The following is a 14,779-nucleotide window of genomic DNA, read 5'->3' on the forward strand; positions in this document are numbered from 1 at the left end:
GATCAGCACTTATTTATAGAGATCTATGAGGGAAGGGTATGTTTTCCATGGGGTTCGTATCCTTGAAACCGACTCGACTGGACAACGTGCCACTGAAAAGTTGAATGTCGTTTTCTTGGATATGATTCCCTTTTTCCCTCAGCAATGTCTCACTTTTATTTGCCGTGTGGGAATTACCAATTGGTTGAAAATATTTCTGCTCCAGATTTCCCTAATATTCACACTATTGAGGAGAATGAACCACAAGAATACAGGGCGAAGCCCTGTATTCTCAATTTTGATTTGGATTTTGAGTTATTGGCCTGGAATTGAAGCACTTTTAGACACAGACGGGTGAATACTGCTAGTTTTTTTAAGCTTTTCTTTTATAATAAAAAAGGATATTTGTTGGGTTAGCAGGAAAAAAATTATTGAGGGGGATGCGAAACTTCACGGACATAACCATTTATGGCAAAAAATTTCATCGAGAGGGAGTAAATTTTGGGAAGTTGCGCATAAATCGTGTACTGTAAATGTTAAGCAGCAATACTTTCTACCGGTTTACATGCACAATTCCAACTACGATTTGAAATTCATATTACCAGCATTGGCACGATTGCAGAAAGGTGAAGTTGTAGATGGCGTATGGGTAGATGGTTCTTTTTCAAATAACATCACACCTAAATCATGTGAAAAGTTGCTAGTCTTGGAGTTTAAATGAAAGTCAATTGACAATGGTAAAATGTGCTTGAATTAAATCCGTTTCTTATATTCCTATAGCTTCTTCTCCAATCTTTAAGGCAACTTCTTCAAGTGCAAAAAAGCGATGATTTAATTGTTTTCCCCTACTCAAATGCCACTATTCAGATGAGAAACTGTATGATTTATTAACATTGAAGGGTATATACCCGTGCGAGTACTGCAGCTCCGCCGCGAAGCTAAGTGAGGAAAAATTACCGCCCATCGCAGAGTTTTATGATTCACTTCACGATCTTCAATGCACCACTGCAGATTATGAATTTGTCAAGAGAGTTTGGGCTAAGGGAGGGTGTAAAAATGGGTGGGATTATTGTAAAATGTAGCTGGCTAGTGATATATTGACGTTGTTGGATATTATAAAAACACGGATACAATTTATGAACAATTTGGGTTGGATATAGGGTATCATTTTTCAACTCTTCATCTAGTTATGGATTTAATTCTAAAACTAGTGGAGCTTAATTAGGTCTGATCGAAGAGGTGGATCAGCACTTATTTATAGAGAGATCCATGAGGGGAGGGTATGTTTTCCATGGGGCTCGTATCCTTGAAACCGACTCGACTGGACAACGTGCCGCTGAAAAGTTGAATGCCGTTTTCTTGGATATGATTCCCTTTATCCCTCAGCAATGTCTCACTTTTATTTGCCATTTTGGAATCGCCAATGGCTTGACAATCTTTCTGCTCCAGATTTCCCTAATATTCACACTGTTGAGGAGAATGAACCACAAGGATAATTTTTCGAAATTGATGGAGAAAAACCTCAGGAACTTCATGACTTGGTAAATGGCCAAGTCATGCATACAATTGTCAATTGTCAGCGATACAATTGTCAGCGAAGAAATCAACTACGACTTAATGGTTGCTATTGATAAGATAGAGACCGGTATCCGCCATGAACCAAGTCTCTTAGACATCCATAGGACTAGAACTGCTGAAGCTATTCCAGCAGCAATTGCCAAAAGCTTTACTGTGGCTTGCCAAGATGAAAAGTATCTCTGAAAAACCATTTGTCATTATTATAGATTCGGATTATATAGTTGCCTTTTTTCTAATTCCTTGTTTAGGAGTATTGGAAGTACGTTTATTATAAGGAGATTTGGTAGAGAAGGGTTGTATATAAAAAACTGATTTCTGGTTTTTTATATTTGAAATGCTGAGGAGCCAATAGATTCTTATTAAGAGGCAGAAGATATCGGCTAAAATGAACTAAAGCCGCTTGCAAAAGAAATTGTCTGTGGTGCATTGGCCCGATATCAGAAACCCGTAAATTCTGGTAAGGAGAATGCTAACTTATCCACGGTCGTTATTCTTTTTGTTTCTTTTAATTTTATGCATCATTTATGTCGGGGTCTTTTGTTATTCTGATTATTGCAATATTTCAATCGTTTTGAACTAAAAAATGAAATGATCCCATAATTTCGTGTGTGTCATATAAATTTGTCAGAAATAGCGCAATAGATTCTGTTTTAAAATTAACTGCTAGTGTTTTTTTTTTTTTTTTTTTTTTTTTTTTTTTCGCTAACGTTCTCCAAATCTCGCTAACTACACCAAATCTAAGTGCCAATTTGAACCGTTGTTGGAAAAAGAAGGAAAGAACACCACTTTATTGCCGTTGACATGCGCTTGAATATTAATACTAAGAAGCCTATATTACTTATTTCATCAGTGTTGTCTCCAACAATATCAAAACTGGAAGGTACTAAAGAGTGATCACTGCTTGGGATAGCTCTTGGAGCAAGAAACTCATTTTTCGGATCAGTTTCTAAAGTAGTTTTATAGGCTGCTGGTGCTCTAGTCGCTATCGAATAACGTATTAGTTGCATCTTGGATGGTAATTGTAAAAAAAGCTAGCTTAGTATTAAAAAAGGTTAAGAATCCAGAGTTTTAGCAAAAATTAAGTAAAAAACTTTCCACAAAATAAGTTTTTCAAAAAAAGTAAATAACTCCATTAAACCGAAACTCAGCAAGAATAAAATCAAATAATCTACCAAGCGTGAAACTACCACAAATCAGCATCTATAAATAAATGAAACGCAAAACGATTAGAAATTACAATAAATAACCGAGTCAGACTCAAAACGAGCAGAAATTAACATGAGTAGGGCTCAAAACCCCTATGCCTTCCCAAAGCCAGAGCATAATTTGCACTTTACCTTAAAAAAATATAAATGTTTTTAGTTTTATAACTTTAATAGATAAAATAATATAAACATTTTGATTACTAAGTATCAGTTCATGTATATTAAACTGACAATGCACATTCATTTGTATTTTTTTCATATTTATAAGTAGTAGGCTAAATATGTCACTGAGTTATATATTTCTGTATATAACTTATATAGGCCCTGTCAGTGAGTTATGTATATTTATAAGTAGTAGGTTAAATATGTCACTGAGTTATATATTTCTGTATATAACTTATATGCCTAGTCAGTGAGTTACACATATTTATATGTAGTAGGCTAAATATGTCACTCAGTTATATATTTCTGTAGATAGGCCTTGATAGGACTTAGATAGGCCTAGTCAGTGAGTTACACATATTTATAAGTAGTAGGCTAAATTTGTCACTGATTTATATATTTCTGTATATAACTTAGATAGGCCTAGTCAGTGAGTTACACATATTTTAAGTAGTAGGCTAAATATGTCACTGAGTTATATATTTCTGTATATAACTTATACAGGCCTAGTCAGTGAGTTACACATATTTATAAGTAGTAGTTTAAATATGTCACTCAGTTATATATTTCTGTATATTACTTAGATAGGCCTTGTCAATGAGTTACACATATTTATAAGTAGCAGACTAAATATGTCACTGAGTTATATATTTCTGTATATAACTTATATAGGCCTAGTCAGTGAGTTACACATATTTTAAGTAGTAGGCTAAATATGTCACTGAGTTATATATTTCTGTATATAACTTATATTCCTAGTCAGTCAGTTAAAAATATTTTTTATTAGTATTATTAATTTGTCACTGACTTATATATTTCTGTTTATAAATTATATAGGCCTAGTCAGTGAGTTACACATATTTATAAATAGTAGGTTAAATATGTCACTGAGTTATATATTTCTGTATATAACTTATATAGGCCTAGTCAGTGAGTTATATATCTTTATAAGTAGTAGGTTAAATATGTCACTGAGTTATGGCGTTTGCAAAACAAAAGTGATCCGTTTATCTGGCCTCCCCCAGGCCATTCAGCGTGTCCCCAGGTGGCGATAGGGGAACGCTCTACAGATATGTAGGGAACCTCCATAGGAGGCACGGACCAAGGGGGGACCTTGTCCCTGGGGGTCCATAATAGAATCTGGGCCACCCTTGCCCGGGGGCATAAATACAGGCGGAGGAGGAAGAAGGCCCCTCAAATGTACACTCAAAAGGGCCCACTGGTTTGTCAACAAGTTCCATGAGTTGCAAACCTTCTCCCAGCAATGGGTTAAATTGCATGGTGATGCAGACCACCAGCGCGGGAGGATCCTCTATAGGAGAACAACTGTGGCAGTGCGTAAAATCCCGATCTATGGACAACGGCCTCTGCAAAGGTTTGTTTCAACTCTTTTGGGGTACCTGCATTTCTTGAGACCTTGCAGTCAACTCTATTCCTAATTGAGTAGTGCCATCTCTTGATGAAATTATAACCAAACAAACGAAATAAAATTCACAGAGTATTCTGACTAATAGATAATTCTTCTGGGCTTGGTATGTCTTGATGGGCGTCTTTGGGCTGAAAAACCTCTTCCTAGCTAATTTATCTATTACGGGTTGCCTCCCCGTAGTAGCATAATATTTGTAGGCATGAATATATAATGAGTCAGAGGTAATAGGCTTGATATTTTATGTGAAGGATTTCGATTCTTGTTGATAGAAGAGCATCGCCAAGTGCTGGAAACCATGTTGTGAGCAAGGTGGGCCCCAGGATTGCACAAAGCCTCCATTCATGGAAGTCCCAAGGACTTCTTGCTGTCCGGTTCTAAGCCGGCTTAAGCACTTAAGTGTAGACTTGAGAAGATATGTGATCCCCGTCCTGCACTGGTATCCGGGATCATTGCTTTTCCTGAGGCGAAACAATTTCAATGATTTGAAGAACATGAAAATTGGAACTTGGAATGTTACGACGTTAAAAAATGACTATCGTATCGACATTTTGACTGACGAATTCAGACGATTCGAACTGGACTTATTAGGAGTTACAGAAACTCATATCCAGGGGTAGGAAGCATGAAATTAGTTGATGTAGAATTTGTTTACTCAGGCAGGAAGGATGGGGTACATAGACAGGGAGTAGGGCTCATGATTAATAAGGAAGCTGCTAAGTCTTGTTTAGGCTGGGAAGGTATTAATAATAGAATACTAATTGCTCATTTTATAACTAAAAAGTTCAGGGTATCAGTTATAGTAGTATACGCCCCTGTAGAACCAACTGATGGAGATACTAGTGACTCAGATGAATTTTACTTACAGTTACATGAGCAAATAGACAAGGTCCCAGCTAGAAATATGATGTTATTACTGGGAGATTTTAACGCCCAGGTTGGTAGAAATAAGGATAGATGGTATCCCAGCTTAGTTAAATTTGGTGTAGGAAAAGAAAACAGTAATGGATACAGACTTTTGCAATTTTGTAGGTATAACAATCTAGTTTTAACCAATACGGTGTTTGGTCATAAAATGGTTCATAAGCTAACATGGTATTCACGTGATGGTAAGACAGCAAACCTTATTGATTATGTTATAGTAAACCGAAGACTGGCAGGATCAATACAAGATACTAAGGTATACAGGAGTGCTGTTATTGATGTTAAAAGTAAAGATCACCATCTAGTAGCGTCAAGGGTTAATTTAAAGCTGAAATATCGGAAGGGTAATTACCTCCCGGGAAGTTATGATGTTAGTAGACTCCAGGATGAGAATTTGAGAGAAACTTTCCAGGAACAATTGAATACTAATCTTGAGAGTTAAAAATTTTATAATTTGGAGGATGGTTGGAATAATTTTAGAAAAATAATTTGTGAAGTTGCTGAAGCTGTATTAGGGAAGAAAGCTAGAACTGCAGCTAAGAATATTAGTGAAAAAGCTTTATGTTTAATAGAAAGGAGAAAGGACTTGCACAAGAATTATCTGAGTGATAGATCGCATGAAAACATAAGAAATGTAAAGAAAGTGGAGAAAGCATTGAAATATGAACTAAGGAGGTGTGAATTGGAGGCCATGGATAAAATTGCCGAGGATTTAGAAGATGCAGATAGACGGCATAATAGTAAAATATTGTACTGGCACGTTAACAAATTGAGAGGTAGTAGTCAATCCGGACTTGTCCAAGTTAAAGATAGGAATGGGGTGGCAATTAGCGATAAGGAATAAGCTAAAGCGAGATGGGCCGAACATTTTGAGAACTTGCTTAACGAGATAGAGTTGCAGGAAAAAATATAGAGGAAAATGAAAAAGTTTCTGATACCTTGGATGTGAAGGAAGATTTGTTTTGTGAGGAGGAATTAGAAAAAGTAACTAAAAGGATTAAAGAATAATAAGGCTCCAGGTGCTGATAGGGTGGTAAATGAGTTTCTTAAATATGGTGGCTCTGAGGTTAGAAATAAGTTATTGAAGATTATGAATATGATTTTTGAAAAGGGGAAGTACCTAACGATTTTAGGAAAACCTTAATTAAGCCACTTTATAAGAAAGGTGATAAAAGTGAGTGTGGTAATTATCGAGGCATTAGTCTGGTCTCTGTAGGTAGCAAATTGCTTAGTAATATGATACTTTTTAGACTGAGAGATGCCGTAGACAAAGTTTTAAGAGAAGAGCAGTGCGGTTTTATAAAAGGTAGAGGATGTGTTCACCAAATTTGCACTCTTAGGTTAATAATTGAGAAGTGCCTAAGTTTTCAAACACCTTTGGTCCTCAGTTTTATAAATTATGAGCAAGCGTTCGATTCTGTTGATAGAGGAGCTTTAGTAAAGGTTTTATCCTTGTATGGTATACCAGAAAAATACATTAAAGTGATTAGTGCTATATACGAGAATAACACTGCTGCGGTTAAGGTAGGAAATGAGGTTAGCAGCTGGTTTTGTATTAAATCAGGAGTTAAGGAGGGTTGTGTTCCATCTCCCTTTATATGGATTATTTTGATGGACTTCGTATTAAGGAGCACAGGAAAGGCAATGGGAGACCATGGAATCAAATGGGGAGGAAAAAGTCTCCTGGAATTGGATTATGCTGATGATTTAAGCATCCTAGATGAAAGTGTGAGCAAAATGAATGAAGTTTTAGAGGTTTTGCGAGTTCAGGGTACTAGAATAGGTTTGAAAATTAATGTTTAGAAGACTAAGTCACTAAGGTTAGGAATAAGTGAAGATTAAACGGTGACGTTGGGTAACGGAAACATTGATCAGTTCGATAGATTCACTTACCCTGGTATTATCCTAAGTGAAAGCGGTGAGAGGAGTAAAGATGTTGAATGTAGAATAGCCAAGGCTCAGCGTGTTTTTTCGAAGTTAAAAAAAGTCTGGAAGAATAGGAAGGTAAGTCTGCAAACCAAGATTAGAATCTTAGAAGCTGCAGTGATGACAGTGGTCAAATATGGCTCTGAAGCATGGACGCTCCGAAAAGCGGATGAAGATTTGCTAGATTTTTTCCAGTGAAATTGCTTAAGGATTGTTCTGGGTACCCGGCTGACTGACCGTATTTCAAACAATAGGCTATACGAAAAATATGGTTCAATACCGCTTTCTAGATCTATAATGAAAGAAAGGTTGAGGTGGTTAGGGCATGTTGTGCGGATGAAGGATGACAGATTGCCGAAGATTGTTTTTTTCGGCCAACCGTCTAGGGCTAAACGGAAAGCAGGTCGTCCCTGGCTGGGGTGGTAGGACGTCATAAAAAAAGATTTAAAGGAAATGGGAACTTCGTGGGCGGGTGTAAAAAGGGAGGCTTTGAATAGATTGGGGTGGAGGAGGAGCATGCGTAGCTGTGTTGGCCTCAGGCGACTTGGTGCTGCGATGAGTTGTTAGTAGTAGTAGTAGTATAAGTAGACCGGTGCCTAGGGACTCTGAGTCCCTACAATTTATATTTGGTAGAGAGTAAGGGTATTCACTGGACACCTTCAAAACAAAACTTTATTGCCGACCTTGAACCGAAGCGGAATATTGTTTTACACAACGTTCTTTTGCGGTGGATGCTGGCCAGTAGTTTCAATGTCACAAAGATTTATAGAGCCCTCCAATTTGATCAAAAGCCTTACATGAAGAGGTTTGATGATATTTTTGTCAAGAAACAATTTGAAGCGAAAACAAAGGTCGAAAAAGAGATCTTTAAACTCATTTTGAATTCGATCTTTGGTAAAATTTGCGAGAGTATACGCAACAGGGGTCGTTTTGCCGTTGTAACTGACCCAAAAGAATGTGTCAGAATTATCGCAGATCGAAACTTCATATCGTTCACGATCATAGACTCCAATATGGTCCTCTTACATAGAAAGAAAAGAAGCATAAAATTTGAATAAAAACATTTCCGCTGGCAGTGCCACATTAGAAATTTCAAGGAAACTCTCGGTGGAGTTTTATTGCAATGTATGTAAATTCAAATGACCGGGGAGGGACGAGTTCAAGTATATTATGGAAGTACTGATTCATTATTGTTAAAAATTAAAATTGATAATTTATTAAGATTTGGAAAATGGTGAGTACGATAGCTTCCGGATGGATTACACCAACAGGGACGAGTCCACTTATCCTGAGCTAGTGAAGCGCCAGGCCCAAAATCAATTGTTAAAATTAAAAACCCGAGGAGGGAAGTGACTTTTCATTCCACAGTGTGTTTCCCAGTCCGAAGGTGTACTGCGTAGAAACAAACAGTGAGGTTACCAAAAAAGTATGCAAGGGGGGGCCGTCACACTATGTAAAGGAAAATTTCAACCTGAGTGTTTATAGGAACTGTATAGAATATAATTTTGTTCCAAGGGCAAGTGTCATGGCCATTCGCTCTTTAAAATATAAAAACTATACAGTTCGAGTAGATAAAAAGCCATGTCCACCATATCGAGCAAAGTCAATGTACGCGCAGACGGTGTAAGAATACTACCACGTGGTCACTACCTTACCTACGATTAAGTTGAATGTAATGACTAAAGAAAACAACTCGGTCTTGAGAAAAGCCTATAGCTGGTGGGAGGGTGGAGATCAGAGGAGAAGAAGGGCCGTTTTCCGTCTCCATTTCAGTACTGCCTATTTTTTATATCTAGTCATTTATATTTATATATTTGTTTATATTATTTTTTCGTTGCGCAAAGCAGTAAATTTAAAGTTTTTTTGTTATTTTATGTTTTACTTCCTCGACTTTGTTGCCAGCAGAAACGTGCCTGCGGACACCTTCCGTCCACTTGGCGCCCCGCTCGGCCGCCGCAGCTGTCGCCACGCCCCAGTGTTTATTTTGTAGTGTTTCATTGTCATTGTAAATAAATTTTATTTGTGAATTAAAGAATTCATTTATATTCTATTTTCGGAGTATTTATTCAACAGATATGAGATTAAGCTGGGTTAGGTGCATTTTGACATTAGAGAAGTATGTATAATTTTAAAACACCATTCAGATCCTCTCTTTGTGGACCGTCAATGTCGTGCAAAACAATATTAACGAAAATAATTCTAAATCGTGCTAAAATGTTTTTAGAGAATGTGAAAAATATCTATTATTTCTATGGTGTATAGCAAGAATCTTGTAAAACAAATAAAGAGTATTGCACCAAGCATAAAATTCATACAAGGACTTCGCGTGTTTAATAGGATTGCGACGCACTCATGGTTAATAATTGATGATTTAGCTGAATCTATTGAAGAGTGGTCGCAGGAAATGTTGCAATTATTCACGGTCCAGTCACGTCATGAAAAAAATTCTGTAACTGCTGTGCTCCATAATCTTTTTCAAATATTTTATTGATACATTTAATATGGATACATTTTATTGGACGTGAATCAAAACACGCTCGAATAGTTGTATGTAGTCACTGATATTTCGATAATAAAATTACTGTATATTTATCCGTGAATAGTAAAAAAGGTCATTAGTCGCCATCATGACGCTAAAGAATCTACATCAAACAGACATTTATTTTCCGTGCTAGCCAATTCAAAATCGCGGCTTAGGAACACTAAAATCAAACATGGTATTGCAATGAATTCATCAATCTCTTATCTGAACTTTGTTTAAATTTAACGGAAGCTAATGTTAAACTGTCAGATGGTGTTAGACAACAGAAAAAGCAACATAGTTTACTTGTACATTCCCTAGCTTGCAAAAAGAAAAGAAATAGTAAGAGAAAACGCCTTGTTCAAGCGGGTGGTAATTTCTTTTCATTGTTACTGCCGATAATCACCGGACTTGTAAACATTATTTTCTAAATGGTTGAACCCTATAAATTGATGCCAATTGATCTTGCTTTTTCGTCTAAGGAGCACTTTGAAGATAATCTTGATAAATTCATTAACAATGAAACAATTGCGGATGATAAAAAATTAATTTTACTTCCAAATGCCCTTTGACGCGTCAACAAACATAAACCTTATAGTGAAAAACCAGTTAAATTAAAATGTCATTGATCAACCATCTGAAAGTACTGAAATTTTTAAAAACCGAAAAAAGAAAAAGAAAATTTATTAACAAGTGTTGTAGACATGTTGCCTCCATCCTATCATTAGCAAAGTAAAAGACTCTTGACTTATCTAGCTGAGAATGAACAAATTGACGAGAAAAAGAATGAAGTTATAATCCAGAACAAGAGTTACAATTTAATTGATTTGCTATCAGATTTGATTGCAAATCATAACAGACTTGAATCCTTTGATAGTCATTTATATAAATTTTTGAAATCGTCAAATTTTCCCAAAAGTCTTATTGGGGATAAACATTTTTTAAAACGATTAAGGGAATTTGAAGAAACATCACGAGATATATTGTTGGATAGCACGCCAAGTAGGCCTGGTAAGGGTATTAAACGAACCCGTCTTTCCACATCATTTAGTACAGAAAAGGGTAGCGAGTGCTTCACACCACTATTAAGTTCAAAATTGATCAAGTTTTGAAAGGTGTTTATGAAAATATTGGAGAACCAGGAAGTTTAACTTCTTCCAATACACTTTCTAAAGTTACTAGGATTGAAACAGAAGTAGCAAAAGAGTGTTTACAAAAGGAACCCAGTTATACTCTAGATCGAAATCATAGGACCAGAGGTCGTGACTATCGAAAAACTCTGCATATATTACAAGCAGATTTTTTGACACTAGACGCGATTCAAAAATGCCATAATAGACCGTAGAAATATATTCTACTTGCAATAAGTGTTTTTAGTTGTTTGCCATATGCCATTCCACTGAGGTCAAAGGGAGGCGATGAACTTGCTAAAGTCCTTGAATCTAGCCTTGAACAAGATTCGTATAGAAAAACCCAAACAGATCTTGGAACAAATTTGGTAATCCACATGTAAAAAGGATTTTATTGAAATGTAATACAGTACTCTATCATAGTCAAAGTCCTATAAAGGTGCCGTTGGCTGAACGTTTGATATGATCTATTCGACTTTTAATTTCAAGATATTTTACCTTGAAAAATACTGCTAAATCTATTCAGGATTTAGATAAGCCCTATTGAAGTTCATCGTAGTGACAATACACTTTTTCTTAAACAATATTTTAATGAAAAGGTGTGGAAGAAAAAATTTAATGTTGGTGATACTGTTCGAATTAATCAAACCAGAAATATTTTTGAAAAAGAGAATTACTTGTGGTCCACTGAAGTTTTTAGTGTCAAAAGTCTTGGACACTAAACCTATAATGTATTGCAAAAATATTGGAGACAGTGAAATCTATCAAATTAAAAAGGTATTAAAGGTTCGTACCCGTAAGGTTAAGCGACTGTTGCTTGTTTGCTGGCTAGGATATACCTCTGAATTTGATTCCTGGGTAGACGTTGAAGAGGTTCATGATATCTAATGATTTTTATGTTACATTCATGTCCAATGTTTCTGACCCATTCTATAACGATTTGAATAAAATGAGCGATTTTTGGACAAAACCCTCCACTGGCATTATATTTGAGGGAATGTATTAAGTTGCTCTTGTTGATTGTATTCTCAAAATTATATATTATATCCTAAGTAAGGATCGTACTTATGATATGAAAATTAGACCACATGATTGGCCCCTCGTTAACAATCCACAGATTGAAAAGATCAATTCATATGATTATCCCTTTGTCACATTATCATACAAGGAGTTTGGGAGTATGGAAGATTTGTGTTGTGCTATCAATAGAAGAATTTTTGCTCGTACAAATGGTGCCTTTCAATTCAACTATTCCATGGAAGAGGGCAAGATATACATTAGTTCATCCATTGACAACGAAATGGTCATTCTCCACGATAATCTATGAGATGTTTTTGGTTTTAAACATTATATGATCAATTTAAAAACTGCAGGAAGCGCTAGTGGCATAGATCGTGTCATTTTCGCAGAGTATCCACCCGTCTTCTCCTCGGACAATTGTATATTTCTTAATGCACTCTTTGTCGAGACATCAAGAGTCAGTAATAGCATCGTTCCCCTCATATGTGTTCTTAAACGGAAAACCTCCAGTGAACATGTTCGTCACTACAATATAAAGCACCTTAAATACATTCCAGTCAATACTTCGTATTTAGAGCTCTGTCAGTTAACATTTAGAAGTGAATTGGGTGATCCTCTAGCAATAACAAAAGGCTTGGCTGGGGTTACATGTAATTTTTGACCCATTCAGTGAGACGGCTAATAGAACTCATTTTGTATGCCCTGATATTGATTGCTATGTTGCTACTCTTAGACCATGAAAGTTGGGCTATGGAATGGACTATTACAGGGGTCATTCGGCAATGTCCGGTTACAATCTTGGCAATTAGTTTGCTAAGACATTTCGCTCTGCACTACCCCTGGCTAAAGAACATATTGCACCGGTTGCCGCTGATTTGGCTTCCTCTACACTACGTGATTGCGGCTCTGGGAAGGATTTTAAAGAAAATATTTCACAAAATTTCAGGTCCAATGCGCGATCCCTTGGCGAGCGATTGAAATTTTGTCCAACCAGAAGATGTTTTAAAGGGTGCAAAAGACCTCATCATTCATCAGTGTCAACCCAGATTGGAAGCGTAAAGCATCCAAAAAGAAAGTAAAAAAATCGAAAAAGGATTTCTTCTCCTAAAAATGGTATACATACCACATAAAGAATCTAATCCTTCAGTAAACTCATCTCTAAATCTTTTCAACGCAGAAAATGTAGATTTCAGTGTAAATCACGGATACTATGAACAAGTTTTTCGTCAAAAACCGCTCTCTGAAATAATTCATTTTCAAATTTATTCTAGTGAAGATTATTTCGTAGATTTGACTTCAACGTTTATAGATTTGCGTGTCTTCATTCAGTCTTTGAAGCGAAAGCACCTGTTTTTGGACATTTCGAAACTCACTTCGGAATTTCATTATTTCACTGCCATGAACTTTAATTAAATCAGCAATTATAGAAGTTTCACAATAAATGACATTTTAAACTGCAACAGATTAGTAACAGTGATAAGCTCGATGTGGGTGATAAAGACTTGATTATTTTCCGTCGAAAGAAGTGCGTAAAAAAGTGTGATTTACTGATATTTGGGCAGTTATCCCACCCGAGAAACAGTAAACGTGCAAACAGGATTCACAAATATACCCCCCTTGCGAGTAAGTTTCTGTTTTTTTGCTTTTTATTAGGCTACGAGATAACGGAAGTTATTTTAGCATCGATTCAGGAATTATCCGAAAAGTTACAAGCGATGGATTTGAAGCTAAATAGCCTGCAAGAGGTTCAGAACTTAGCAAACGGGGCAATACAACATTTTTCCAATGAATTAAGAGTTGAAATGACGGTAATAAAATAAAAAATATCTGCAGTAAAAATTAAAGTCCAGAACACAGAGAAACTAAGTACACTCAAGGTATAAGTATATTCCAAGGTACCATTTTGCTTGCAGGCCCCCGTACCAAACAGGTTTTTCTGTTAGGTAAACAGGTCATTACACTCGGTCATTACATACTTTGTCAAGAGGAATGAGTACAATACATCTTTCAAAGAGGAAAGAGTATGCAATACTAGGTCCTAGCGTGATTGATTTTTTTGATAATTGTCTTTAGTCAAGACTAGTTTTTTTTGGGAATGTGTCGTTGCTAAAGCTAACTCTCATTGGAAAAAGGGGTATAACGCTTTTTGTTTTTGATAAGAATTGCACAATGAATGTGTCGTTTGACGTGGGCATTTTTTATGAGCCAATCAGAGGTTGTTCAATATACGATAACTTGATTTGTGGTTGGGATTTGAATAAAAGAAATGGTTATGTTATTTGCTTGCATGTATAGGAATTCCCATGTTATTTGCTTGCGTGTATAGGAATTCCCATGTTATTTGCTTGCGTGTATAGGAATTCCCATGTTATTTTCTTTCATGTATTTGAATTCCCACGTTTTTTTGCTTGTGTGTATAGGAATTCCCAGGTTATTTGCTTGCATTTATAGGAATTCCCTTGTTATGTGCTTGCGTGTATAGTAATCCCCATGTTATTTACTTGCGTGTATAGTAATTCTGAGGTTTTTTGCTTGCAGGTATAGATATTCCGTGGTTAGAACCTAGCAGGTCTATGACTTCCTTTGATATTTTCGAGAATGTATTGGACTTTCCAGCTTCTTTGCTTGCATGTATAAGTATTCCCTTGTTATTTGCTTGCGGGTATAGGAATTCCCATGTTATTTGCTTGCAGGTATAGGAATTCCTGTGATATTTGCTTGCATGTATAGGAATACCCATCATATTTGCTTGGTTTTATTGTTCGTCATATGTTATTTGATTTGGATGATTGAAAGTCCTATGTTATGTGAGTGCGTGTATATTATTTAAAAGGTCACTTTCTTGAATGTATAGGACAAAACAAGTCAAATTCTATAGTTACATTTCCTTACCATTTTAGTTTCTTGC

This window comes from Artemia sp. Qi Xiang Cuo, chromosome 1 (genome assembly GCF_049724085.1).
Source record: "Artemia sp. Qi Xiang Cuo chromosome 1, ASM4972408v1, whole genome shotgun sequence".
Taxonomy (NCBI): domain Eukaryota; kingdom Metazoa; phylum Arthropoda; class Branchiopoda; order Anostraca; family Artemiidae; genus Artemia; species Artemia sp. Qi Xiang Cuo.